Source organism: Lepidochelys kempii, chromosome 5 (genome assembly GCF_965140285.1).
Source record: "Lepidochelys kempii isolate rLepKem1 chromosome 5, rLepKem1.hap1, whole genome shotgun sequence".
In the NCBI taxonomy this organism is placed as follows: domain Eukaryota; kingdom Metazoa; phylum Chordata; order Testudines; family Cheloniidae; genus Lepidochelys; species Lepidochelys kempii.
The window spans coordinates 69,202,240-69,227,741 of NC_136384.1; the positions used below are offsets into that span (position 1 = coordinate 69,202,240).

The 25,502-nt window shown below is 42.7% G+C and overlaps 1 protein-coding gene across 19 annotated transcripts in view; it reads left to right on the plus strand.

Annotated features, from left to right (window-relative positions):
- Nucleotides 1-446: 446 nt before the first annotated feature.
- The window catches only part of FER (FER tyrosine kinase), a 432,887-nt gene continuing 407,831 nt past the window's right edge, over nucleotides 447-25,502 (plus strand). For 8 of the 19 annotated variants that reach the window (XR_013635792.1, XM_078852829.1, XM_078852830.1 and 5 more), the window contains exon 1: nucleotides 448-537. The gene's annotated coding sequence lies outside the window, so the exon portion shown is untranslated. Of the gene's footprint in view, nucleotides 538-945; nucleotides 966-2,418; nucleotides 2,537-21,336; nucleotides 21,398-25,502 lie in introns of those variants that run through there. The other 11 variants (XM_073344641.2, XM_078852827.1, XM_078852828.1 and 8 more) reach the window with 7 other exon arrangements.

A 25,502-nucleotide genomic window follows, 5' to 3' on the forward strand; every position in this document is an offset into this window, starting at 1 on the left:
AGGTGGAACAGGGTGGGCACTTGACAAGGCAGCTTGGTCTCCGTGGTGCCACAGAAGGGGTGCTCTTGTCAGTAAAGAACCACCGCAACAGTACCAGCGTGCGCCCGCACCACCAAGCAGGCGGGTGAGTCCTAGTTTCAGGCCACCCAGCAGGAGGAGGAGGAGGAGGAGGAGGACGGCCACCTCTGCGGAATTAGAACCCGGATGACCGTCCCGCACCAACGCCGTCGCCAACCTGCAGAGCGCACCGCTTACAGCGGCCAGGGCAGACAGAGGCCACGCCCGCCTCAAGTCTTCCGGTGTTCCACCCAGTAGACTCCTCTGCCAATCGCCTTGCTTCCTTTGGAGCAGGGGCGGGAACGACAGGTCATTCCTCTCTACGGAATTGGTTGCTGGACCAACAGTGTCGCAAGGGGGCGGGGTTCATGTAGATTGGCTGTCGAGTGGCGAGAGGTCCGCGCTGATTCGTTGGCGGCGCTCACGGGACGCTGGCGGGGCTGTGACGTCGCGCTGTGGTAGAGGGGCTCGGCTTGTCAGGTAGGAAGGTGCCGCGCGCGGCGCCGTTCGGCGGCCCCGTATCCCGGCAGCGGGGCTTGGGTGGGGCAGCGGGGTGGGAAGGGGACCGGAGAGGTGGCCTCTGTTCCCGCCTCGGCCTCGTCTGCGGGGCTGTTGCGGGGCAGGATGGGGGGCGGCTAGGCCCAGCTCGCTGAGTTACCTGCAGCCGGGCAGGGGCGGCGGCGGCAGCCGGGTCCCTTGGCCCGTGGGGCGCCTGCGAGCACCCGGTGCCGCTTGTCAGCCCGTGTCCAGCGAGCGACGCCCGACCCGGCTTCTCCCGTAGCGAGGGTCGCTGTGTGCCCCGCCCTTTCCAGCCTCGTCAGTGTCGCCCCCACTCCTGGCCTGAGCGGCGGCGGCAGAGCGCGGGGTGCGGGCGTCGCTGCGCGCTGGCCGGGGGTCGGCGCACGAGGGTGAGGCGTTGCTGGGTGTCAGCTGTGGGGGGTGCTTGTGTATTTGCTTCAGCCTTCATCTTTTGCCAAGGTGCTTCACTCCACAGCTGCTCCTTCGCCCCCTTTAGTGCACGACCCCTTCCCCTCCCCTTTCCGCTTAGCGAAACCCGCCCCCCGAGTTGTGCAGCTCATGTACCATTAGTTGTACCCTTGCTTTGTTCGCGCTGCTGGTGTGCTACAACCCTGGTTGTTCAGACTGTAGGCTCTTTGGAGCAGGGACTGGGTACTCCTGCTTGTGCAGTGCCCAGCACAATGGGACTCCATTCTAGATTGGATCTTGGGCACTGTTTTAATAAACAGTAGTAATACGCCTAGGGTTCTGAGTGGGGACGGGGATAGGGTGTGGGGATGAGCCTGAGAAAGTTCTTTGCAAAGGAAAAGGGAAAAGTTGGAGCCTGCTGATTTTTGACCCCAGGCTCCTAACGGTTACAATCAAAATAGAGAACAAATCTAGCTGCTCCTAACACACTAAAAATTCTGGACCTTGATGAATTCCTGTGGATGAACACTGCAAAAACCCACCTGCAGCTTACTCTTGATAATTGTCTTCAAACTCAAATTTTTATCACAAACCTACATGAAATGTTTTAGATGTTGTCAGTCTGAGGTTATGTTAAAATAAAATAAATGGCACTGTAGTGAAAACAAAGGCAGAGAAATTATGTCCATGTAAGATAGATTCAAACAATAGCTACTGACAAAGTTGGGCAGATGCATTTTGTGTAGATTAGAATAAAATTTGTTTCAAACTAAAAAACAGTGAATATTTTCAAGCAGAATATTCGTGGAACCTTATTAAGAAACAAAGATGTGTTCTCCAGAAGATTAGATTTATTATTGGCATAGCGCAATCAAGGTACATGGTGCTTTTAAATAATAAGTGAAAGGTCCCTGCCTTGAGCAGTTTAGAATTAAAACATGTGATGAACAAGGAGAGAGGTATGGAGAGGCTGAGTTACAATAGTGAATGATCACGGAGTAAACATATAGTAACATATGCATCTGGTAAATTTCTCCTTTTTGTTCTCTGTGTAGTCAACTTGAACATATTGTCTACAATGAATTTATGGGTGGAGGTTATTGCTGGAAGGCTAACATGAAAGAAGTGACCTTTAAGGAGATCTTTGGACAAGAAGAGCAAGTTTGTGTGATTGTGTAGGGTCAGCAACAGTACTTTCAGAGGTCATCTCTTAAACATTAGATTAATTTAAAAAAAAACCCCAATGCCTTTGCTTAATCTAAATTAAATATTATATAGTATACACAAAATAGCAAATTAAGGATTATTAGATTACAAGATTTTAGGTAATTTATGTACAAAATTATTTTCTGTCTCTTGTATTAGAAGTCACTGTCTCCAAAACTCTGATCTCATAGATTCAATCCTACATCTCTTTTATTTGTATTATGATAGTGCCTGGAGATTGCAGTCAGGATTGAGGATCCTATTATGAAAAGATGCTGGACAAGCTTGGGTACTCAAGGTTCCTGTCATGAAGAATTTACAGTCTAAATAAAACTGGAAGGAAAAAGTGGGTGTAACAATTAGTTGAAGAGAAGGGGGAGGCAGGATGTGTGTTAAAGGTGGGAAGGAGGATTTAGATCCGTGGTTCTCAAGCTCTCCCATATGAAGACCCTATGTTACAACAAGAAATTCTTTCCCACAAATTTCAGGACCCATGATCCCATTTAGAAAAGGGAGGTAGTTGTAATTCCCTAAAACAAGGAGGGGGAAGGAAGGAAATGTAGGTGGAAGGCAGTGACAGCCCCTGTGTTGAGGAATGCTATGATTTACTTGTTCCAATGCAAATTCTGTCCTTGATTTGCTTATATAGCTTCTTCTGCTGGATTATCACATGTTAATTTGAATATTGGACATTGGTTCAGTGCTGTGAGTGTACAACTCTTTCCCTCAAGCCTCTACTCTGATCATTTTGTTTCTCATCTATTTATGGTGATATATACAGCAAGGTCCAAGCTTAAAGTGGTGTGATCTTTTATTCTATACTGCTGACTTACTGTTAATGTCATAGAATAAATTAATTTTAATGAGAGATTAGAAAGAGGAAAAGGTAGCTGATAAAAAAAGTGAGCATTCTATGAGAGATGAAGAAAGTAAAGTGTAGGTAAGGGTGGAATTTTTAGAAGCTCAGACTTTATGCAAAAGGAAAGAGAGAGCTAACTTACTAAACTGGACCAGAAGTGGATAATATAGCGCCCACTGAATTGATACAAACTTCAAAATGTATGCCTGTACTTTTCACGGACTTCTTTAATTTAGCATATTATTTTGTAGCATGAGGAGGAACGGTGTCTTGCTAGTGGGAGGTGGGTTGACACAGGATTCTTGCCTTGGGCAAGTATATATTGATCCTATTTTCCCCCGTGCTGAATCTCATGTTACTCTCCACATTGCCTTTTCTGCTTGCTGTCAGTCGCTCACCTCGTGTTTGAACTGGGAACCAACAGGGTGAAGTAAGGTACATTTCCCAGTCATGCTGGGGGCACGGAAAAACTGGCGGAAAGCCCAGACAGAGCTACTTCATGCAGGGAGGTAGCCTAGTTGCATGAGGTAATCTGTTTACAGGGAGGAGTCTGTTAGAGTGTGGGAAGTGGGCTTAGAGAAGGGAAAGGGGTTCATTTTACTGACAGGTAGGTGGGAGAAGGAGAGAGTTTATGTAGTGTATTTCCCTCTGGAGAAAATATTCTTCCTACTAAATGTTAAATTTTACTTTAAAGCCTCTTTTTTTATTACTCAACACTAAACACTAACTTAATTATAAATTGTTCTGATGTACTTATTTAGGAGTTGTATACAAACTACATTGTACTCACAGTTTTCTTAAAAATGGAGGAGAGAATTAAGACAAATAAAACAAAGTGTTCACCGTCTCAAATCATAATAGAAAGCTCTCTGTTCTACAAAAATGTGCATATGGAATACATTTTTAAACAGCGAGAGGACTTAAAATAATTTATATTTAAATTAACATAGTATAGTTTCTACACTAGATTTTTATTATTACAGTTGCTGTTGCAAATGGTTTTGTTTTTAAAGACTAAATATTCATGAAAATAAAAAAAATTGTTTTTAAATTTGGTTCAGAGATTTCTTTGAGGTGAATATTAATATCCATGCAACATTAGTCTCAAAGTATAAGCTTGTTAGTAAAGGCTTGCAAAAAATAACTATAACACTTTATTTTGGCTCAAGATAAATTCCTTTTTTAAACATAGTTCCATACTGGAGCTACAGCACACAATTTATAGAAAGGATTTTGAACAAGAGAGCTTTTAGGACCATCATCACTATTCTAATTTGCTGTCAGCATAACACTTAAGCTTAAAAGAATGAAGTGGAAAAACCAGGCTCTTTGATATCTTGTGTTGTCCTTTCCTGCAGGGCATTTCCTTTCTATCAGACCAAATATAAGAAGGCAGAGCAGCTGGTTTGGTTTAAGAGTTTTGTGCCGGTTTAGAAACTCTCATTCAGATGGGTTGCCTGCCTGTAGTCAACCACTTGACTTGGAGGCAAGAGGGAGCCTTCAACCACTTTGTGTTTTTCTCATTCTCTGTGTGTGCTGTTTTGCTGCTTGTTCTGTCTCCATTTCTAAATTAGTTCCTAAGGATTTCTCTAGATCAGTGGTTCTCAAACTTGTACTCCTGACCCCTTTCACATAGCAAGCCTCTGAGTGCGACCCCTTATAAATTAAGAACACTTTAACACCATTATAAATGCTGGAGGCAAAGTGGGGTTTGGGGTGGAGGCTGACAGCTTGCGACCCCCCCATGTAATAACCTTGCAACCCCCTGAGAGGTCCCGACCCTCGGTTTGAGAACGCTTGCTCTAGATTGCACCATTTGCCAATAGCCAAAGAGCTGTTATAGTCGATTTTGAACACCAGGGCAAAAGAAAATCCTGGCCATGCCCCTTAGGCAAGCTCTAGGGATGGTTGTTGTAGTAGGATCTACTATGCTGTGAGTGGATTTCCTGTCCCTGGGATGAACCACCTGTGGTCACTTGCAATGGCTTCATTGCTGCTTCATGCTCGCAATGCTCCCCTAATGCGATGTGAAATCAGCTCCAGTTACTGGAGTACTGATTACAAACTAAAAGATTTTTCTTATACTTAGATCTTCAGTTTGTTACGTTGTATAATAAATTTTCCTTTGACAATTCTACTGCTGAGTAAATAATTTTAATAATCTATAAGCAGTTAGAAATGTATCTATATCTTGAAGTCCAAAAATATTATATAAAACATTGGTTTTTTACAACTGTCCTGCCTCTGATTAATTCTAAGGGAGACTTCATACAAGCAAGATGCATAATTATGATTTTTGTGATTGTGATTTTTCAATATATATTCAAGAAAAACATTTAAAAGGTTGCTTAAAGTCTGACATAGAGGAAGAAAAGGAGTACTTGTGGCACCTTAGAGACTAACCAATTTATTTGAGCATAAGCTTTCGTGAGCTACAGCTCACTTCATCGGATGCATCTGATGAAGTGAGCTGTAGCTCACGAAAGCTTATGCTCAAATAAATTGGTTAGTCTCTAAGGTGCCACAAGTATTCCTTTTCTTTTTGCGAAAACAGACTGACACGGCTGTTACTCTGAAACCTGACATAGAGGAGTGAAAGTAGAAATATTTTCAGAGATAAACATTCGCTTCCCCCTGCTTAATTTGATTATGATCAGAAATGGAACTGAATATGGTATTTGTTAATCAACAGATCTGATACTCCTATGTACTGTCATATTTAATACATTTTAATTCAGTTGGATTTTTCTGGATTGCACATCATTGGAATTATTAATTATTTTGCCATTGCAGGACCAAATTCTGTTCTTGGATGTTTATAGAGATATTGGGCTCTGTAATCTTTATTTCTAGTGATGCCTGATCTAGAAAGATCCCAGTTTATAGCGGACTATTTGTGGAACTGGCAGTTATGAGAAAAAGGTTTTTAAAAAAAGCTCTTGATGAATTAGTGAATCTCGAAGTTAGAGACTAGATCTGGAATCCCACTGCCATTTCTACTGAAGCACTTTTCAGAAGTGAATTGTATTTTGAAAATCTTCCCATATTTGGAAGTTTTACCATTGACTTCAGTGGCTAATGGAAGCTGAGTTAGGCCAGTGCAGAGTGCTCATTTAAATTATTCCACCCTTTCTTTCTTGTCTTTGGAAGTTTTCTTTTAAAGGTATGAAAATAGAATATCTCTATGGTGCGGGATAATAATTCTTACATGGCATAAAAAACTAATTCTAAAAATATTTTCCTATATGGTCCTTGCAGTAATGAGTATTTTGCATGTTGGTCTAATCTAGTGATACTCAAGACCTCAGTGCTTCAGGAGCCAGATTAGCAATCAGCATTACCTAAAGGAGCCATAGTAGTGTGAATTCATTGTTTCATTTACTCTCTTTCTTTATATATAGTTATTCTCACAGCAAAATGACTGACCAAGTATTCTACAATTGGCTGATAACATAGGAAAAGCATCCTGATTAGTTAATATTTTAGATTGGTTAATTAAATCGCACAATGTTTGAATATTATGTGCCGCAAAGAACTGGGGGAGATGCATTAAAGAGCTGCTTGCGGCTCTTGAACCTCAGTCTTAAGTATTACTGGTCTAATCTCACTTAGTCATATATGAATGTTGTTCAGTATATATCAAACCACTTAATGTTCAGCATTATTTTAATATCTAAATTGCTTACCTACACTCTTAAAATCATATGCCCCTTCTGTTCGCTGGCTCTCCCTTCCCTGCAGTCTCTTCACCTACTCCAAATTCCTGCTTGCTTTTGCAAGTTAACTTTTCCTGTTTGTCTTGGGCAAGTAGACTTTCTCAAGCCTAGGTGGTAGGATTTCCTTTTCCTGATGTCACAATTACTTTTCAGGACAGAGTGAAATTCAGATTATATTCTCTCCCGTGCCTTTCTGGCTTGAATGTATTGTATTGTGAGGGCAAGCTGGTTTAGGCTTTTTATCGTCTTGATTTATAAACAATACTTCATTGGATAATCCAGAACAAGTGTGATTTATTTACAGACCATGACAAAGAAGCAAAGCATGTATATGCAGTTTCATACAAGATAAACCTACATTAAAAGAATGGTAAGGTTTCACTGTGAAGCACTCTTCAGAAAATGAAAGCTGTCTGTAGCTTTGACTCTGCCCCCTTTTTCTTGAGTATTATGTTTTTTACTTTATATCCACATATTTTGTTTTATAACCATAGGACAATCCGTTTCAGTCAGATTGTTTGACAGGGAATGAGGCAAGCCTGCGTAGTGAATTGATCTGTGGCCTCACTTAATGCAGTTGTATGTTCAGTGAAGCTGGTAGCTGTAACAGCCTCTCTTCAATCATTGTAAAAACCATATGGTGTATATAATGAATGTAATAGCTCTCTTGGAATAGGATAAATGGTGTTATGGATCACCCCAAAGAAGCTCAGTGTTCTGTTTTTGCCTAATCTGCAGACTGTTTCTCTGTGCCTTAGCTTTATATAAGTGAAATGGGGATAATGCAAATTCCCACTCTCACCAGGATATCAGAAAAATTCAGGTGAGGTACCATACAGAAATCTCTAATGAAAGAATTAAAACAAGCAACCCCCCAAACTCTATTTGATCCAGTGTTGGAATGGTAAATGATTTATATGGTGGTTCACAGAGCATGGAGAAAAATACTGAACAGCAGTCTTGTTCACTGAGCATTATTAAACTTCTGTACTGATGAGGCAGGGGTCCTATAGAAAAAAGTCTTAAGTTATCATATCATATATCTTGATTGTACATAAGGAGATATATGTAAGGTTGCACTGTCAACCTTAAGTTTCTAACATCATGACATTTGAATGGCTTGCTGTAAAATCTCAACTTTTAAAATATTTTGTAATTTTCTATATTTTTAAAATGGAAAAATGATGAAACATAGAATTTCCACCATGTTCAATTATAGTTGCTCGACAGTGGGAGAAAGCTATATATGATCCAGTAAAAGTGTAGTTAGTGAGGTTGTAACTCACTCCTGAGAATGAACCTACTATATATATTTCATCTGAAAGATAAAAAACAAATAGTTAAATCAAGCAGTAATAAGTTACTAGGACCAAATGATATTCACCCAAGAATTCTGAAGGAATTCATATATGAAGTTGCAGAACTACTAACTGGTATCAGAGTAACAGCCGTGAATCAGATGTCAAGAATTATAACATTCATAAACCAGTCGGAGAACACTTCAATCTCTCTGGTCACGCAATCACAGACATGAAGGTCGCTATCTTAAAACAAAAAAACTTCAAATCCAGACTCCAGCGAGAAACTGCTGAATTGGAATTCATTTGCAAATTGGATACTATTAATTTAGGCTTAAATAGAGACTGGGAGTGGCTAAGTCATCATGCAAGGTAGCCTATTTCCCCTTGCTTTTTCCGACCCCCCCCCCCAGATGTTCTGGTTTAACTTGGATTTAAACTTGGAGAGTGGTCAGTTTGGATGAGTTATTACCAGCAGGAGAGTGAGTTTGTGTGTGTATGGGGGTGGGGGGGTGAGAAAACCTGAATTTGTGCTGGAAATGGCCCACCTTGATTATCATGCACATTGTAGGGAGAGTGGTCACTTTGGATGAGCTATTACCAGCAGGATAGTGAGTTTGTGTGTGTGGTTTTTGGGAGGGGGGTGAGGGGGTGAGAGAACCTGGATTTGTGCAGGAAATGGCCCAACTTGATTATCATGCACATTGTGTAGAGAGTTGTCACTTTGGATGGGCTATCACCAGCAGGAGAGTGAATTTGTGTGGGGGGTGGAGGGTGAGAAAACCTGGATTTGTGCTGGAAATGGCCCAACTTGATGATCACTTTAGATAAGCTATTACCAGCAGGACAGTGGGGTGGGAGGAGGTATTGTTTCATATTCTCTGTGTGTATATAAAGTCTGCTGCAGTTTCCACGGTATGCATCCGATGAAGTGAGCTGTAGCTCACGAAAGCTTATGCTCAAATAAATTGGTTAGTCTCTAAGGTGCCACAAGTACTCCTTTTCTTTTTACTAACTGGTATGTAATCCATCACTTTCATCAGCCTCTGTACCAGATGACTGGAGGATAGCTAATGTAATGCTGACTTTTTAAAAAGGCTCCAGAGGCAATTCTGGCAGATATGATAGAGGTGTATAAAATCTTGAATGGTGTGGAGAAAGTGAATAAGGAAGTGTTGTTTACTCCTTCACATAACACAAGAACCAAGGGATCACCCTCTATTGGAAGACAGGATACTGGGTGAGATAGTCTGACCCAATATGGCCATTCTTATGTTTTTAACTTAAAACTAATGATAAAAATGACATTTTTCTATGCTTCAGCATAGATGTCTAGGCTTGTATCGTTGCTAACCTGGACATTCAAACAGTTGTTCAAACTAAGTATTCTGCAGGATGCTTCTTACCTCACTTAGATTTTGTATTTGCTGTATGCTATGCAGGTCTCCACTTCCTTTTTCAGTACTCCTTTGTCACACTGAAGGCAGAATCCAACCATTCTAATTTCTAACTGCTTTCTAATAGTTGAACCTGTCACTAGCCAGCTTATGCAAATAAAGGTGCATCAGACCTATTTTTCACTGTGTGCCAGGAAATTCTTCATAGTTGCCATGGGAATGTCTTAGGGTTATGGTGATCAGCTTTACATTATACAGGAGGTCATCATAGATTGCCATAATATTCCTTTCTGGCCTTGAAATTTTTAATCTAATCACGAAAAACTTAATTTTTTGTGGGTTAATTTTGTCTTCACAAAACTGGGGGACTACTGTACTGGCTTGATCCGTATAGAATTGTACCTCAGTTTCTTCATGTAACATCTTTGCTAATCCTTTCTGGGGTGAAAAGAAATGCTAGTGCCAAATTTTGTGGTTATTTTCTTTGTGGAGGGGCAGGAGGGGGAGGAGACTATATCATGATGTATAGCAGAAGGATTCTACCTTGCATTATTTAATATACCAAAAAGCTACGTAAAAAGAACATAAAGGTTGGCCTTAATTTGGCTCCATGTGCTTATGAATAATGATAGTATGTGATCCTGTAATTAAATACTATTTTTTGCTTAGGGCCCCTGCTTCAGTCTGTACATAGGATGGACGGTGCTTGCTTAAAGAAAAGGAGTACTTGTGGCACCTTAGAGACTAACCAATTTATTAGAGCATAAGCTTTCGTGAGCTACAGCTCACTTCATCAATTCAATATTTTGTTCTCATTATTAAAAAGTGGTATATGCCTTTTTTCCTACAAACTGTTCAAACCCTTGTCTGGATACAGAACAGTTAATTTTCTTATGGGCTTTTCCATGATTTTCATTGCTATACTATCTGATTGCTTAAAAACATTTATTTTAACAACACACCTGTGAAGAGAGGGTAGTATCCACATTTTACTGATGGGGAACTGAGGCAAGGATACATTAAGATAAAAATATGCACCATTTTTTGGATTTCCATTTTGAGATGCCCAAGACTAGAATTCTCAGAATACTTAGCATTATATAGCACTTCATATGTGAGTGTTCAGCTCATTTGCAAATCAGATGCCAGAGGGAACACACAACTAGTGACCACCTGTGAAAAGTTGGGTGTAAATGATTTACCCAACATCATATAGGAATTCTATTGCAGAGGCGTAGAATCCACTTCTCCAGGGTAACATTCAACTGTCTCGTTTGCTACACACCTTGTAACTTCTGAAACAAATGAGCAGGGCCCTACCAAATTCATGGCCACGAAAAACACATCATGGACTGTGAAATTTGGTCTTTTGTGTGTTTTTACCCTATACTATACAGATTTCACCAGGATGACCAACATTTCTCAAATTGGGGGTCCTGACCCAGAAAGGAGTTGCAGGGAGTTGCGGGTTATTTTAGGGGGGGTTGCGGTATTGCCACTCTTTCTCTCTGGCTGGGCGGCTGGAGAGCGGTGGCTGTTGGCCGGGTGGCCAGCTCTGAAGGCAGTGCCCTGCCAGCAGCAGTGCAGAAGTAATGGTGACGATACCATACTATGCCACCCTTACTCCTGCACCGCTGGGAGCTGGATGGCCAGAGAGTGGCAGCTGTTTAATGAGGGCCCAGCTCTGCAGGCAGCAGTGCAGAAGTAAAGGTGGCAATATCATATCATGCCATCCTGACTTCTGCACTGCTGCTGATGGTGGCTCTGCCTTCAGAACTGGGCTCCTGGCCAGCAGCCACCGTTCTCCAGCCGCCCAGCTCTGAAGGCAGCGCTGTCACCATCAGCAGCGCAGAAGTAAGGGTAGTAGTACTGCAACACCCCCTACAATTTGCGACCTCCCCCCCAACTCCTTTCTGGGTCAGGACCCTTACAATTACAACACGTGAAATTTCAGATTTAAATAGCTGAAATAATGAAATTCACAATTTAAAAAGTTCTATGACCATGAAATTGACCAAAATGGACCATGAATTTAGTAGGGCCCATATACAGAGTCAGAAATGACTAGTCAAATGAAAAGGACAGTTATTTTTAAAAAAATTCTCTCAACTTTGACAATGAAAGCAAATATAAATAAAAAGTAAATTGGATTTAATAATGCTAAACTTGTTTAAGTAATTTTTTTATTAATGAGACACTGTCAGTATTTTAAGATTGAATAAAAATGTTTCCATTAGAGCAACCTCTACATAAAGTCTCCCTTGTCCTGCGTCTTGTGGAGGGTGAAATATTAAAGTCTGATTAGGAACACTGACCATTGCATATGGGAAGGGTCTTTCCTCGAGATGGATGTGAAGCCACGAAAAGGAAAGTAACCAAGTATCATTGGTGTCCAGCCTATGTAACCTGTGCAAGCAAATGCAAATTTAAAGACCCCAGGAAATACCTCTCCTTTGAAGATAAGCAGGAGTTCTTACTCTGTTCTTCACTTGATCTAGAAAAGGATTCCAAGACAAGGGCAAAAGATTAAACAACTGATCTTTAATATTTAAATTCAGGAGATTAAGGATTCCATATTAATTTTTTGTAAGGGTGATGCTAAGATGGGTTCACTGATTAAAGATATTGTTAGTGGCATTCTTCCTCAGAAGTCCTAATGAACAGGAAAGTAGAAAAGTCCCTGAACAGGGACTTTATAGCATCAGGGGATGATGCAGGCTCCCAGTTCAGTGGGTGCACTCTGCCACTGCCCATTCCTACATGTATTGCCCAAGGGCACCAACCACTTGCAGCAGCACCCTTTGCCTCATTACTGCAACCATAATCCCAGGCTGGTGGGAAGGGGAGGATGCTTGAGAGAGAATTTATGCTGCAGTAGTGGCTTCTGTCCCACGAGGCTGAGCCTGGCTCCCTGATCATTTATTGTGGCCTGGCACATAGGATCACAGTGCCACTCAGATTACGAAGTTTTAAAGTTTATTAGTAAATTGTATTTTATTAGTAAATTGAATTAAATCCAAGGCAAATGGAATAATATCATATCTAGTGTACAGAGTAGGCAACACCCAAGGTAGGTAGGTTAAACCTTTGTAGTTCTAGTCTTAGTAAATTGGAGATGATAGTTCAAGCATTCTGTGTCTGTCTTTCTATTATGAGCTCTGTCTTTTCCCCAACATCCCCTTGCTTGAGGTTCTAACTGTCAGTGAGACTGTATTCTAATCCTCTCGTCTAAGGGTCTGTCATTTATACTCTCAGTTCTTTTGAAGTCTATGTATGAACACTAGTACCTAGTAACTGCTAATCTGGCATAGATGATACAACTGACTTTGAAACCAATATACCTTCCTCACTATATGTCCCAATTTTATTTAGTAATAAAGATGATTCAGGTTTCATGAGCAAAGTTTTTTTCATCTCCTTTTATTTAAGAGACATATATCTCAGTAATTCCAGGAATTCTTTAAATGCCAGTTGATTATAATGACATCTAGATGGTGTAGTGTAGGCCTGTTTTCATAATGAAGAATAAATAGGCAGGGGATGGGGTGTGTCAGAGAGGGTCCAAGCCTGTGAAATTGCTGCCTTCTGCACAGGGATGGGGTGTGAGGAGACAGAGAGGGCCCAGTCTGGTAGCTCCAGGGTATTTCTACCTGGTATTAAACTGTAATTTTGCATTAGCTGATGAACACTTAAAGCAGCTATGAAATCATAGAATATCAGGGTTGGAAGGGACCTCAGGAGGTCATCTAGTCCAACCCCCTGCTCAAAGCAGGACCGATCCCCAATTAAATCATCCCAGCCAGGGCTTTGTCAAGCCTGACCTTAAAAACTTCTAAGGAAGGAGATTCTACCATCTCCCTAGGTAACGCATTCCAGTGTTTCACCACCCTCCTAGTGAAAAAGTTTTTCCTAATATCCAACCTAAACCTACCCCACTGCAACTTGAGACCATTACTCCTTGTTCTGTCATCTGCTACCACTGAGAGCAGTCTAGATCCATTCTCTTTGGAACCCCCTTTCAGGTAGTTGAAAGCAGCTATCAAATCTCCCCTCATTCTTCTCTTCCGTAGATGAAACAATCCCAGTTCCCTCAGCCTCTCCTCATAAGTAATGTGTTCCAGTCCCCTAATCATTTTTGTTGCCCTCTGCTGGACTCTTTCCAATTTTTCCACATCCTTCTTTTAGTGTGGGGCCCAAAACTGGAAACAGTACTCCAGATGAGGCCTCACCAATGTCGAATAGAGGGGAACGGTCACGTCCCTCGATCTGCTGGCAGTGCCCCTACTTATACATTCCAAAATGCCATTGGCCTTCTTGGCAACAAGGGCACACTGTTGACTCATATCCAGCTTCTCTTCCACTGTAACCCGTAGGCTCTTTTCTGCAGAACTGCTGCCTAGCCATTCGGTCCCTAGTCTGTAGCGGTGCATTGGATTCTTCCGTCCTAAGTGCAGGACTCTGCACTTGTCCTTGTTGAACCTCATCAGATTTCTTTTGGCCCAATCCTCCAATTTGTCTAGGTCCCTCTGTATCCTATCCCTACCCTCCAGCGTATCTACCTCTCCTCCCAGTTTAGTGTCATCTGCAAACTTGCTGAGGGTGCAATCCATGCCATCCTCCAGATCATTAATGAAGATACTGAACAAAACTGGCCCGAAGACTGACCGTTGGGGCACTCCACTTGATACCGGCTGGCAATTAGACATGGAGCCATTGATCATGACCCGATAAGCCTGACAATCTAGCCAGCTTTCTGTCCACCTTACAGTGCATTCATCCAGCCCATGCTTCTTTAACTTGCTGGCAAGAATACTGTGGGAGACAGTGTCAAAAGCTTTGCTAAAGGTAAGGAACAACACATCCACTGCTTTCCCTTCATCCACAGAGCCAGTTATCTCGTCATAGAAGGCAATTAGATTAGTCAGGCATGACTTGCCGTTGGTGAATCCATGCTGACTGTTCCTGATCATTTTCCTCTCCTCTAAGTGCTTCAGAATTGATTCCTTGAGGACCTGCTCTGTGATTTTTCCAGGGACTGAGGTGAGGCTGACTGGGCTGTAGTTCACCGCTGTATTGCTCTCCCAGCAGATATCAGGGTGATTGAAGTCTCCCATGAGAACCAGGGCATGCGATCTAGTAACTTCTGCGAGTTGCCGGAAGAAAGCCTCGTCCGCCTCATCCCCTGATCCGGTGGTCTATAGCAGACTCCCACGACATCACCCTTGTTGCTCGCGCTTCTATACTTAATCCGGAGACACTCAGGTTTTTCTGCAGTTTCATACTTGAGCTCAGAGCAGTCATACGGCTCTCTTACATACAGTGCAACTCCCCCACCTTTTCTGCCCTGCCTGTCCTTCCTAAACAGCTTATATCCATCCATGACAGTACTCCAGTCATGTGAGTTATCCCGCCAAGTCTCTGTTGTTCCAATCACATCATAATTCCTTGACTTTGCCAGGACTTCCAGTTCTCCCTGCTTGTTTCCCAGGCTTCTTGCATTTGTGTATAGGCACTTGAGATAACTCGCTGATTGTCCTGCTTTCTCAGTATGAGGCAGGAGCCCTCCTCTCTCACGCGCTCCTGCTTGTGCTTCCTCCCGGTATCCCACTTCTCCACTTACCTCAGGGCTTTGGTCTCCTTCCCCCAGTGAACCTAGTTTAAAGGCCTCCTCACTAGGTTAGCCAGCCTGCTTGCGAAGATGCTCTTTCCTCTCTTCGTTAGGTGGAGCCTGTCTCTGCCTAGCACTCCTCCTCCTTGGAACACCATCCCATGGTCAAGGAATCCAAAGCCTTCTTTCCGACTACACCTGCATAGCCATTCGTTGACTTCCACGATTCAACAGTCTCTACCCAGGCCTTTTCCTTCCACGGGGAGGATGGACGAGAACACCACTTGCGCCTCAAACTCCTTTATCCTTCTTCCCAGAGCCACGTAGTCTGCAGTGATCTGCTCAAGGTCATTCTTGGCAGTATCATTGGTGCAGTAAATCTTTACTGTGTAGACAGGTAGAGACATAATAAACAGTAATCATAATCAAGTCTCCTTACACTGGACTTACTCCTGCTGTGCTGCTATAACTGTATACATGTGCTACTGTACAAGAGACTGATTATGCAAAACTCTTGTACAGCACATGTATGCAGTTCTGCGTTAAAAGGTTTAATTACGATTATAACAGAAACTCAGAAAAGCAGCAGCCCTTACCTTCCCCATATGAACCCCTACACCCACCTGCTCCCAGGAACTTCAGTTCTTGAGGGACCCCCCTTATCCACTCCTATGGGTCCCTGCCATGCTTCCCTGATCCCCTTGCTCCTTACTTCTCCCTGTTGTTTGGAGGCTTCCTTGGGGGGAAAGGATTTTATGGTCTTCCTCTCTGTGCCCCACATCTAGCCTTTCTTGCCTCTTCCCCTGGGATCCCCAGGAGAAAGTTGGCATTGGAGCACAGAATGGGCAGGAGCAGAATGACTAGGTACCCCTGACTCAGGGGCAGTGTAACAGGCTCCCACCCCCATCTTCCTCTCCCTGCCGCCACTCAGTAGCTCTGTTCCAGGTCAGACAAGGAGAGCCAGCTTGCATTGCTCCTCCTTGTTGGTTCCTGGCTCTCTGTTGGTCCATGATGTTGAGAGGAGCTGTCATGAGTTTGGCAGGCAGAGTGGGACCTTGGTGCCAGCTGTGCTCTCAGCCATGTGAGTTGTGCACATCTGGGCCTGATTTCTGTGGGTGCAGTTGCACTCGGAGACTCTACAACAGCCGCCAGTGGCTAGAGCACCCATGAACTAGTGTGATGTCTTGAAGACCATTGACCCCACAAACAATGAGTTTCATGGCTTCCTCTTTAATGGAGGGTACTTTTGTGATGTGATATGTGCCCTATTGTTCAAGGCATGCCTGCCAGTTCTGTGACTCTGTCACTGGTGGCTGTGCTCTGGAATTCAGACACACACTTTGTGCAGATCTTTTGTTCCTCCAAGTTCACAGGAATACAACTGTGTTGGTGAAGGTAGCAGTGTACAAGTCCAACAAATCCATTAATGCTGTTTAACACTTCCTTATAGGGCAGGCAAAAGAGAGTTCAAACCTCAGTTGACATTGTAACTGTCCTTTTGTTCTAGCTACAACAGTTGTGTACCCAGAGAGGTGCAACTTTATAAGTGCAATAAATACTGGAACCAAAGCTACAGAAGAAAACACTTATCAGATACTTGTGCAGCTTCTCTTCTCAAAATCTCACCCTGATCATCCAGTTTGGTTTATGAGGCCACATCTTCCACTTCCTTCTCCTGTGTTAAGTATTCTGTTTCATTTTCTTCCATTGAATAAAAGAAGTAGAGGCTGAGCAGTTTTAGATCTGAAACAATCCAAGTGTGTTCACAAAAATGACAAACTTCAGGATGGAGACAGCCTCAATTCGTGCTGTAATGTGCTCTGGAGATCTTGTAATTTCAGTAGATTAGGCTGAGTTTTATGTACATAACCCTATCAAGACCATTAACAACTGAAGCTTGCCTATTTGAAAAGTCACTGTCTTCCTTTCCTCACTCCTGCCCCATGGTGGTAGTGTAGGACACCTATGTTGCCAACTGGAAAAATGCCTGTATTTTTTATAAATATGTATGACTGTTTCTCTGTTCAGTTGTTTGAATACATAAAGTCAGAGGAGGCTATAAAGGGTTACAGAACCGAGAAGGAAAAGGAAACCAATGACCCATTTAAAGTCAGTAACTCTTCAGGTTAGTCAGCCTCAGGTACTCCGCTCCAAAGGTAATGATAGCTGGGCCATCCGTTTGTGGGGGGAGGGAGAAATTCTGGATCCATCCAGATTAGGAGGCTTTACTCTTTCCAAGCCTAAGCTTGGGATCAAAGGAGTTCTAAAATCTAAAAGAACCTAGAAAAGGAGGGGGTTTTGAGTGAGCTGGGAGAGGTGGCCTTGGGTGTGTCAGTGAAGTAACTGGCAAGCTCAGAAGACTCGGGTTGTTTTTGCAACTGGGGAGACGGACACTGCTGCAATCGATGCAGTGGGTGTCGATTTAGTGGATCTAGTGAAGACCCGCTAAATCAATGGCAGAGCATTCTCTGATCGACTCCGGTACTCCAGCTCCCTCAGAAGAGTAAGGTAAGTCGATCGGAGAGCGTCTCCCGTCGGTGCAATGCAGCGTACACAGCAGGGTAAGTCGACCTAAGGTATGATGATGCCAACTACATGATTAACGTAGCTGGATTAGGGCAATTTAGGTTTATTTACCCTGGTAGTGAAGACAAGCCCTCAGTCAGAGACAAACTGATAAGGCTGCAAGCAGTTCAGGCTCTTTCTCCTAAGTCAGAAATGAGGAATAAGACAGACCCACCAGAGCTATAAATAGGTTTAAGCTCAGGTAAGGAAATTGTGTACGACTCTGGTTTTGTTTTTTTATATCTTGGCTTGGAGAAAAAACAGGTCCAAATGCTGTTAGCCCTGCTGAGGTAGCCAGAGTTGATATTCGGGGGGCTGAACTCAGGTCCTGCAGTAAGAGGGGATGAATTTGCAGAATTCCTCCCAAGGAGAGCTAAAGGTCTGAGGCCTGACACTTGGTTGATGCACTTGGCGATAGCCCAAGAAGGGACAACTGTGCAGCTTGCCTGGTAACCATGACAACCTATATTTACGCCTTCATTCTTATCTGAGCATCATTATTCTAGGAAGCTGAGAAGTAATATAAAAAGAGCTCAAAAATCTAAGTATAAATTTTGAACTTGTATAGTGTTCACTATGCCCATCATGTAACTCTCACCTGGAAGTAGAAATAATATCTCATTGACAGGAACTTTGCTGAGAGTTGAAAGGTGTGACAAAATTCAAACAAGGATTGGCCAGCTATCCAAAAATAGGATTGTCATGATTATACTTTTTTCAGCTTCTCCTGGGTTTCATGCATTGTAATACCATCTTTGAAATGGGCATACCAAAAGTGTACAGCAGTTGATGTTATGCACCTGAACGTGCACCACCTTGAACCTTGCTTGTGGAGTGCAGGTTCCCAGTACAATCATTTCCTCTCGTGCTCCAGGAGGCTCAAACTAATGGTGGGGAATACCCGAGCCTATCTGGGAAAAATAAGAATAAACACAATGGACATGTTGGGGCAGAGAATACATATGGAATATCTTGTTGGTCACCATGTCCATGTCAAAAAAGAATGTTTTCTTCATAGTGAGGTGTTGCTAAATCTTCTGGACTTGCTATTAGCAGATCTTTTTACAAACTGGCAAAACACCAAACCATAGCTACGTTTTTTCAGGGAGTAGGATCTGTTGTTTCTCTCCTAAAGAGACCAAACTTTGTGTCTTAGGATCAAGTATTACAACCTAATGTCAGTTCTCTAAATCTAATTGCTTGGCAGTTGAGAGGAAAATTGTAGCCCAGGTTGTGTGCTTGGAGGAAGTGATTCAAATGCTTGTCTCTTCAAAAATGGACTCTCTATCCCAACCATATGCCAGTTACTGGAACACACTCTACCACTGATCTTAGACAAAACAAAGAGACAAAAAACCCTCCCAAAAACAAAAGCTTCTGGAAGAAGCTTCTGGTAATATTCTTATTTTCAGTCTATTGAAACCTGTTTCTTCATCACAATGATATCTGCTAGATGATTTTCAGAACTTATGGCCCTGCTGTGGAAGAGCCTCACAGTGTGTTTCATGATGATAAAATGGTCTTTAAAACAGCATCAGAGTTTATTCCCAAAGTTAGACACTTCCATTGACAAGTCTCAAAAGTGAATTTCTTGTTGTGTGTAAGTCCAAGACACCTGCATAAAAGAGCACTTGAAACATGACAAAGCTAGAAGACCACTGCGTTTCCTTCCATTTGAAAAGGAAAGAGAAAGTTATGGAAAACGTGTGTCAGAGTGGATGAGATGTATCTTAGAGGATTGTGAAGCATTAGGTAAAATGGTATCTTGAGGATAATGAGGCTTTTTTCACAACATTGCTATTTCCTGAACAGAGAGCACATCTCCTTAAGTGAAAGATATTTGCAAAAGGATCTTTCTTGTGATCACTCCCCTCACTCACTACATATAAACTGAACCATTAGACATCTTCAGATGCCTAATTGGGGTGAGGGTGCCACTGTCAGTGGTAAAATAAAGGGTCAGAATTATTTTTAATTTTGCTCCTGAGTCTCATTTTCCTTATGTTTGTTGCTATTTGCTTGTTTCCTATTAGTGAAGATATTAAGGAGAAGAATGGAAAATGTATTTTGTTTCCATTTTTCCCCCATCATTATGCTTAATAGCCCTTGAAATGAGCCTAATCCTGTTAAAAGATTATTGATTTTTTCTTATATCTCATGGTTGGGAGATATTTAAGGGGTTTAATGAGGATTAACTTCCCTATTTGTGAAGTCATCCCTTCCTACTAGTACCAAACCTAGTTTTGACAAGATTCATGAGTCACCCATTTGAATGGTTGACCTTTCTTCTATTTCACTGTCTGCTAAGATGGTAGCAATAACATCAGAGAAGAGAGCAGGAGAGCTACAAGCTCTTATGGTGACCATGACAGATTCAGGCTGGAAATTAGATGACAGTTTCTAACCATCAGAGGGATGTTCTTCTGGAACAGCCTCCCAATAGGAGTTGTGGGGGCAAACAACTTAATTAGTTGTAAGAGACAGGTGGACCAGTCTGAGTGTGATTGGATGATAGGGTTGTTTGTGATGCTATGGGGCTCACTTCCGGTTTATGTCCCTAAAGCTCATGCTTCACTGGCAGCATCAGGAAGGAATCCCCTCCTCTCACTCCTGCATTCTGGGAGGGGTTTTTTCGTGCTTTCTCTGGAGCGTCAGGGATGGCCACAGCTGGAGATAGGATAGTGGGTGGGGAGGGTCAACCTCGGAGGTCGCGCCAAGCGTTCTTTCTCTCAGGTGATTGGCTGGCTGGTTCTTGCTCACATGCTCATGGTCTAACTCATCGCTGTATGTGGGGTTGGGAAGGAATTTTCCCCGAGACTTTGAGTTTTTTTGCCTGCCTTTGGAGCATATGTATATGGGTCATTTGCCAGGATTATCTGGATCTATGTCAGATATGTTAATAATTTCCCTGCCATTATGCGGGTCTCGAGCACTGATGCACCTCGGGCCCTCCTATTCTCTGCCTGTGGCAGATAATCGTTTAGTTTCCTGTGGGCTGTAATGCATTAGTCTAATTTCAGTTGTTGGGTTTAGTTTGTGGGTGGGTGATGGTGGTGGCCTGTGATATTTAGGAGGTCAGATTAGATCTTGTGGTCACTTCTGGCTTAAACTCAGACTTCTTATGCAGTCTTTCACAAAGAGAGTTTTTTGAGACCCCACACTCCATTTTTAACTAAAATCCATCTGAAGCAAATGATTTCTCTGTCAATTTTTTATATTGTATATGCAGAAAGAATGAGAGACCAAGCAGTTTATGCACATATAATTTTGATCTGTATCAAGTCTTGTTACAGTCTGACTAATGTATCACCTCTTGAGAGAAAATTGCTCATTCCATCAGAGCTCAAGGTGTCTCTGTGGCCTTTTTGAATAACATCCAAAACGTGGACATTTGAAGTGCTTTTGCTAGACATTATGCCCTCGGAGTAGCTTCCAGAGCTGATTCAGACTTTGGGGAATCTGTATTTCGTTCCTTGTCCAACCAAATAAACTCTGAATTTCCTGCCACCTAAGGAGTACTGCTTGGAAATCACCTGAAGTGGAATATATATGTGTGCAATTGCTGGAAGGAGAGAGAACAGGTTACTTACCCGTACAGTAACTGTTCTTTGGATGTGTTGTGCTAGTATATATTCCATGAACCACCCTACTTCCCTGCTGTTTCAGAGTCTAATGGCATCAAGATTCCTGTGTGAAGGAACTGAAAGGGGATCAGGGTGGCCCCATCCTTTAACACATCTCAAAGAACAACAGTTACTGTACAGGTAAGTAACTTTTTTTCTCGTCTAATCGTTGTTTGGTGGCTTTTTTTGAAATATATGAAATATATTTGTGATGTGGGAGCTGGAAACAAACTTGCGTTTGTAAACTCTTGGGTGCACAGACTGTCTCCTACTCTGTGTGTGTCTGTACCGTGCCTGCCACAGTGGGGTCTCAGTTGCAGTTGGGGCTTCTAGCAAGGGCGTCTGCATCCAGAGTAGATGCCCGTTCCAGTGGTGGTGACTTTTGTAATGCTCACAACCTTTGCCTATATATTCTTTTCCTTATGTGTTGTACAGCTGCTAGTACTCCATTATGCCTGTAAAATAAGTATCATTTCTAGAGTGTTTTCTATTTTTGTCAGTTAGAAATGGGAGTTCCACACTTTTTCCACAATAAAATGGTGTTTAGTTGCTGTAGTGTAACAGTGTTACCTGAAAGGATTATTGACTATTGTCTATTTAGATCTCAGCTCCTGTCCTGTAGCCCTTTGTGTCCTAACGATTTTCAAATGAGGTGCATCTCTACTATTAGTTTTCTAAAAAGAATCTGCACAGAACTGTAAAACAGTCTGTTCACCCTCTCTCTGGCACAATGTACAACACTTTCTCCTCCCATTCACACCAGCTGTCTAAACAATAAAGTTCAACCAATTTAACTAAAAGTATAATGTTAAACTGGTAAAACTTTAAGTGGACACTTTCATATCCGTCTAAATATAGCACATCAGTTTAGCTTGCATCTACACCTATGCACCAGGCTATGTCCAAGTCTTGTCTCTTTTTCATACATAATATTTGTAAGAACCAGCCTCACTTCCCACTCCACTTAAGCTGTGGTCTAGGACCTTATCTTGTATTTTAACTCCTGCAACCTCCTCTAATTAGCTATTCTAAGTACTTACATGGGCTCCATTACCACAGTATCTATGTGCCTCACAATTCTTAATTTTTTTTGCTTGCATCTTGGCAGAGGGTTAGACTAGATGACCCTTGCGGTTCCTTCTAACCCTATGATTCCATGTATTCCTGTTCTCTGGTTTTGCTACCTGCAACCTTCTTTCCCTTAAGTCCATTAAAATGCTGCTGCTAAGAAGGTAATCTTCTTTGAATGATACCACGAGTCCATTCCACTTCAGGTGTGTGCATGTTCAGTGGGAGATTTTTCCCTCAGAGATACTTGCTGGGGATGTGTATGCGTACTGTGCTGCCTCATGCTGTTGTTCAATGGTAAAAAGAGTAGAGCCGTTCCCAGACCTCTTCAGTTCTTTCTTACTGTCCATGGTGGTTCTTGGGGAGTTGTTCCTTGCTATTGCAAGTTTTCTCCTATTGTTAGTGTTGTGTATATAGTTGTACTTGATGATAGTTTTAGTAATAGGATAAATGAAGTTTCCTTTTTCTGCCGTATTTTTTGTACTCTGTGATTCCTGCTGTTTGGGTACCAGAGTCCGGTGCTAGGACATTCCTCCTTTCCCAGGCTTCCAGCCCTGTGGTGCTTGCAAGATTCCGATACCAGTTAGTGACCTGTATTTCAGGTGCTTGATGTGCTGAGGTGAAGCTCACGTCACAGAGAGGTGCCAAACCTGCAGGAACTTTAAGCCCAGAACTAGAAGAGACCAGGAGCTCAGATTAAAAGACCTTCTAAGGGAGGCAGCCATGTGTCCACCATCAGTGTGTACGGAGCACGTCTGTTGTCAGAAGACAACATCAAAAGATTCCGTGTCTAAGAGATCGAGGTCCACAGCACCAAAATCCAGTAAGCATGTGGAGAAAAAGGGTAGAGTGCACGTAAGGCTGAGTTATGCCCTGGTGCATGCAGGTCCTCAGACAAGGTCATTGAGTCTGATGCTGTGCCATTGAGATCAACCTCTAGGGCAGCACCACCTAGCTCTGTGGTGCTGTCTTTGTTGCCTCAGCAGCAGCAGGAGTCTGTACCGATGCTGACAACACCTGAAGCATATGCTGCAACACATGGTCTGCTGAGCCTCTTGGTGCTGACTTCACTGGCAATACAGGAGTCTTCTTGCTTGGTACTCATGAGGATTCTCTGGCTACTGGAGAAAATCTATGGTTAAGCGGGCACCAGCAGTTACTGTGGTGCCTCCATTGTATGCTGCTGTTGATAGGTAAACAGTCAATGATTTCACTGATGCCATCTTCCCTGGATTCCAGACACCAACAGAAGCTGCACTTCCCTGGTTGGATGATTCTGGTTCATTATCTAATTTATAAGTGGGTTCATATATGTCATGGTCATGCCATGTAAGCCACCACTTTCCTCTGAAGAGTTTCCACCCTGATATCCAGTGGAAGCTCCATGATGACCAGCTGGTAGACACTCTTGGTTAGGAAGATAGGTCCATCAATGGCTGTTAACCAGGATGGGCAGGAATGTTGTCCCTAGCCTCTGTTTGCCAGAAGCTGGGATTGGGTAACAGGGCATGGATCACTGGATGATAAGCTGTCTGTTCATTCCCTCCGGGGCACCTGCCATTGGCCACTGTCAGAGGACAGGATACTGGGCTTGATGGACCTTTGGTCTGACCCAGTATGGCTGTTCTTATGTTAGAAAGAAAATGGTTTTGGGGCCATATCAATGGTTATATTGGAACCCTTGGGAGTTTCCTCCTGCTTCTAGATCATCTTTGCCATCTCCTCTCTCTACATCCTCCAGTAGGTGTTGTCAAGACCTGCAAGAAGTTGCTCCCAGTACCGGGCTCAGTGCCAAACAGGAGCTATCTGTTTCTGTAAATTCCCCCTTGGAAGAATTGGAGGGAATTCCATCTCAGACTGCCTTGGCTTCTTCCTCATTACCAGATGAGACTGTTGTGTCAAAGGGTTCTGTACCTCCACTGTCTGATGATAGAGCCACCAGGACCTTCTAAAGAGGGTGGCTTTCGCCTTAGATATTCAGGTGGAAGGGGTTCAAGAGAGGACTCACAGATTAGTTGATAACTTGGGATCAGTGGGAACTTCTCAAGCTGCACTTTCAATAAGTGAAATTATTCTGGAGCCCACTAAAATGCTGTGTCAAACTGCATTTTTCCTGTCACCTACAGCTGAAAGAAATGAGTGGGTATTATGTTCCTTTGCAGGGGTTTGAACATTTCATGCCTTCTCCCCTGGGGTCTTAGGTGGTGTCATAAATATAAAGGGAAGGGTAACCACCTTTCTGTATATAGAACTATAAAATCTTGGTACCTTTAAAGGGTTAAGAAGCTAAGATAACCTCGCTGGCACTTGACCAATGAGGAAACAAGATAATTTCAAAGCTGGAGGTGTGGTGGGGGGGACAAAGGCTCTGTCTGTCTGTGTGATGCTTTTGCTGGGACCAGAACAGGAATGGAGTATTAGAACTTGTTAGCAGGTAATCTAGCTAGAAATGCATTAGATTTCCTTTTGTTTAAGTGGCTGATAAAATAAGTTGTGCTGAATGGGATGTATATTCCTGTTTTTGTATCTTTTTGAAGCTTAAGGTTTTGCCTAGGGGGATTCTCTATGTTTGAACCTGATTACCCTGTAAGGTATTTACCATCCTGATTTTACAGAGGTGATACTTTTACCTTTTCTTTAATTAAAATCCTTTTCTTAAGAACCTGATTTCTTTTTCATTGTTCTTAAGATCCAAGGGTTTGGGTCTGTGTTCACCTATGCAAATGGGTGAGGATTTTTATCAAGCCTTCCCCAGGAAAGGGGGTGCAGTGCTTGGGGGGATATTTTGGGGGGAAGATGTCTCCAAGTGGGCTCTTGCCCTGTTCTTTGTTTAACATGCTTGGTGGTGGCAGCATAGGGTTCAAGGACAAGGCAAAGTTTGTACCTTGGGGAATTTTTTAACCTAAGCTGGTAAGAATAAGCTTAGGGGGTCTTTCATGCAGGACCCCATATCTGTACCCTAGAGTTCAGAGTGGGGAAGGAACCTTGACAGGTGGTTTCAGCTGTCAATAAGAGTATCAGCAAGCATCTGCTTTAAAATAAAAGGATGAAAGCCTGATCTTTTTGGAAGGAAACTTTATTCAAGTGCTGAAGTACACCCCCAGATGACTAATCAGCAGGCTTTGCTGCGACGTTATGATTTCTCCTTCTGGGACAATGTTTTAAAGCAGTGGTTCTC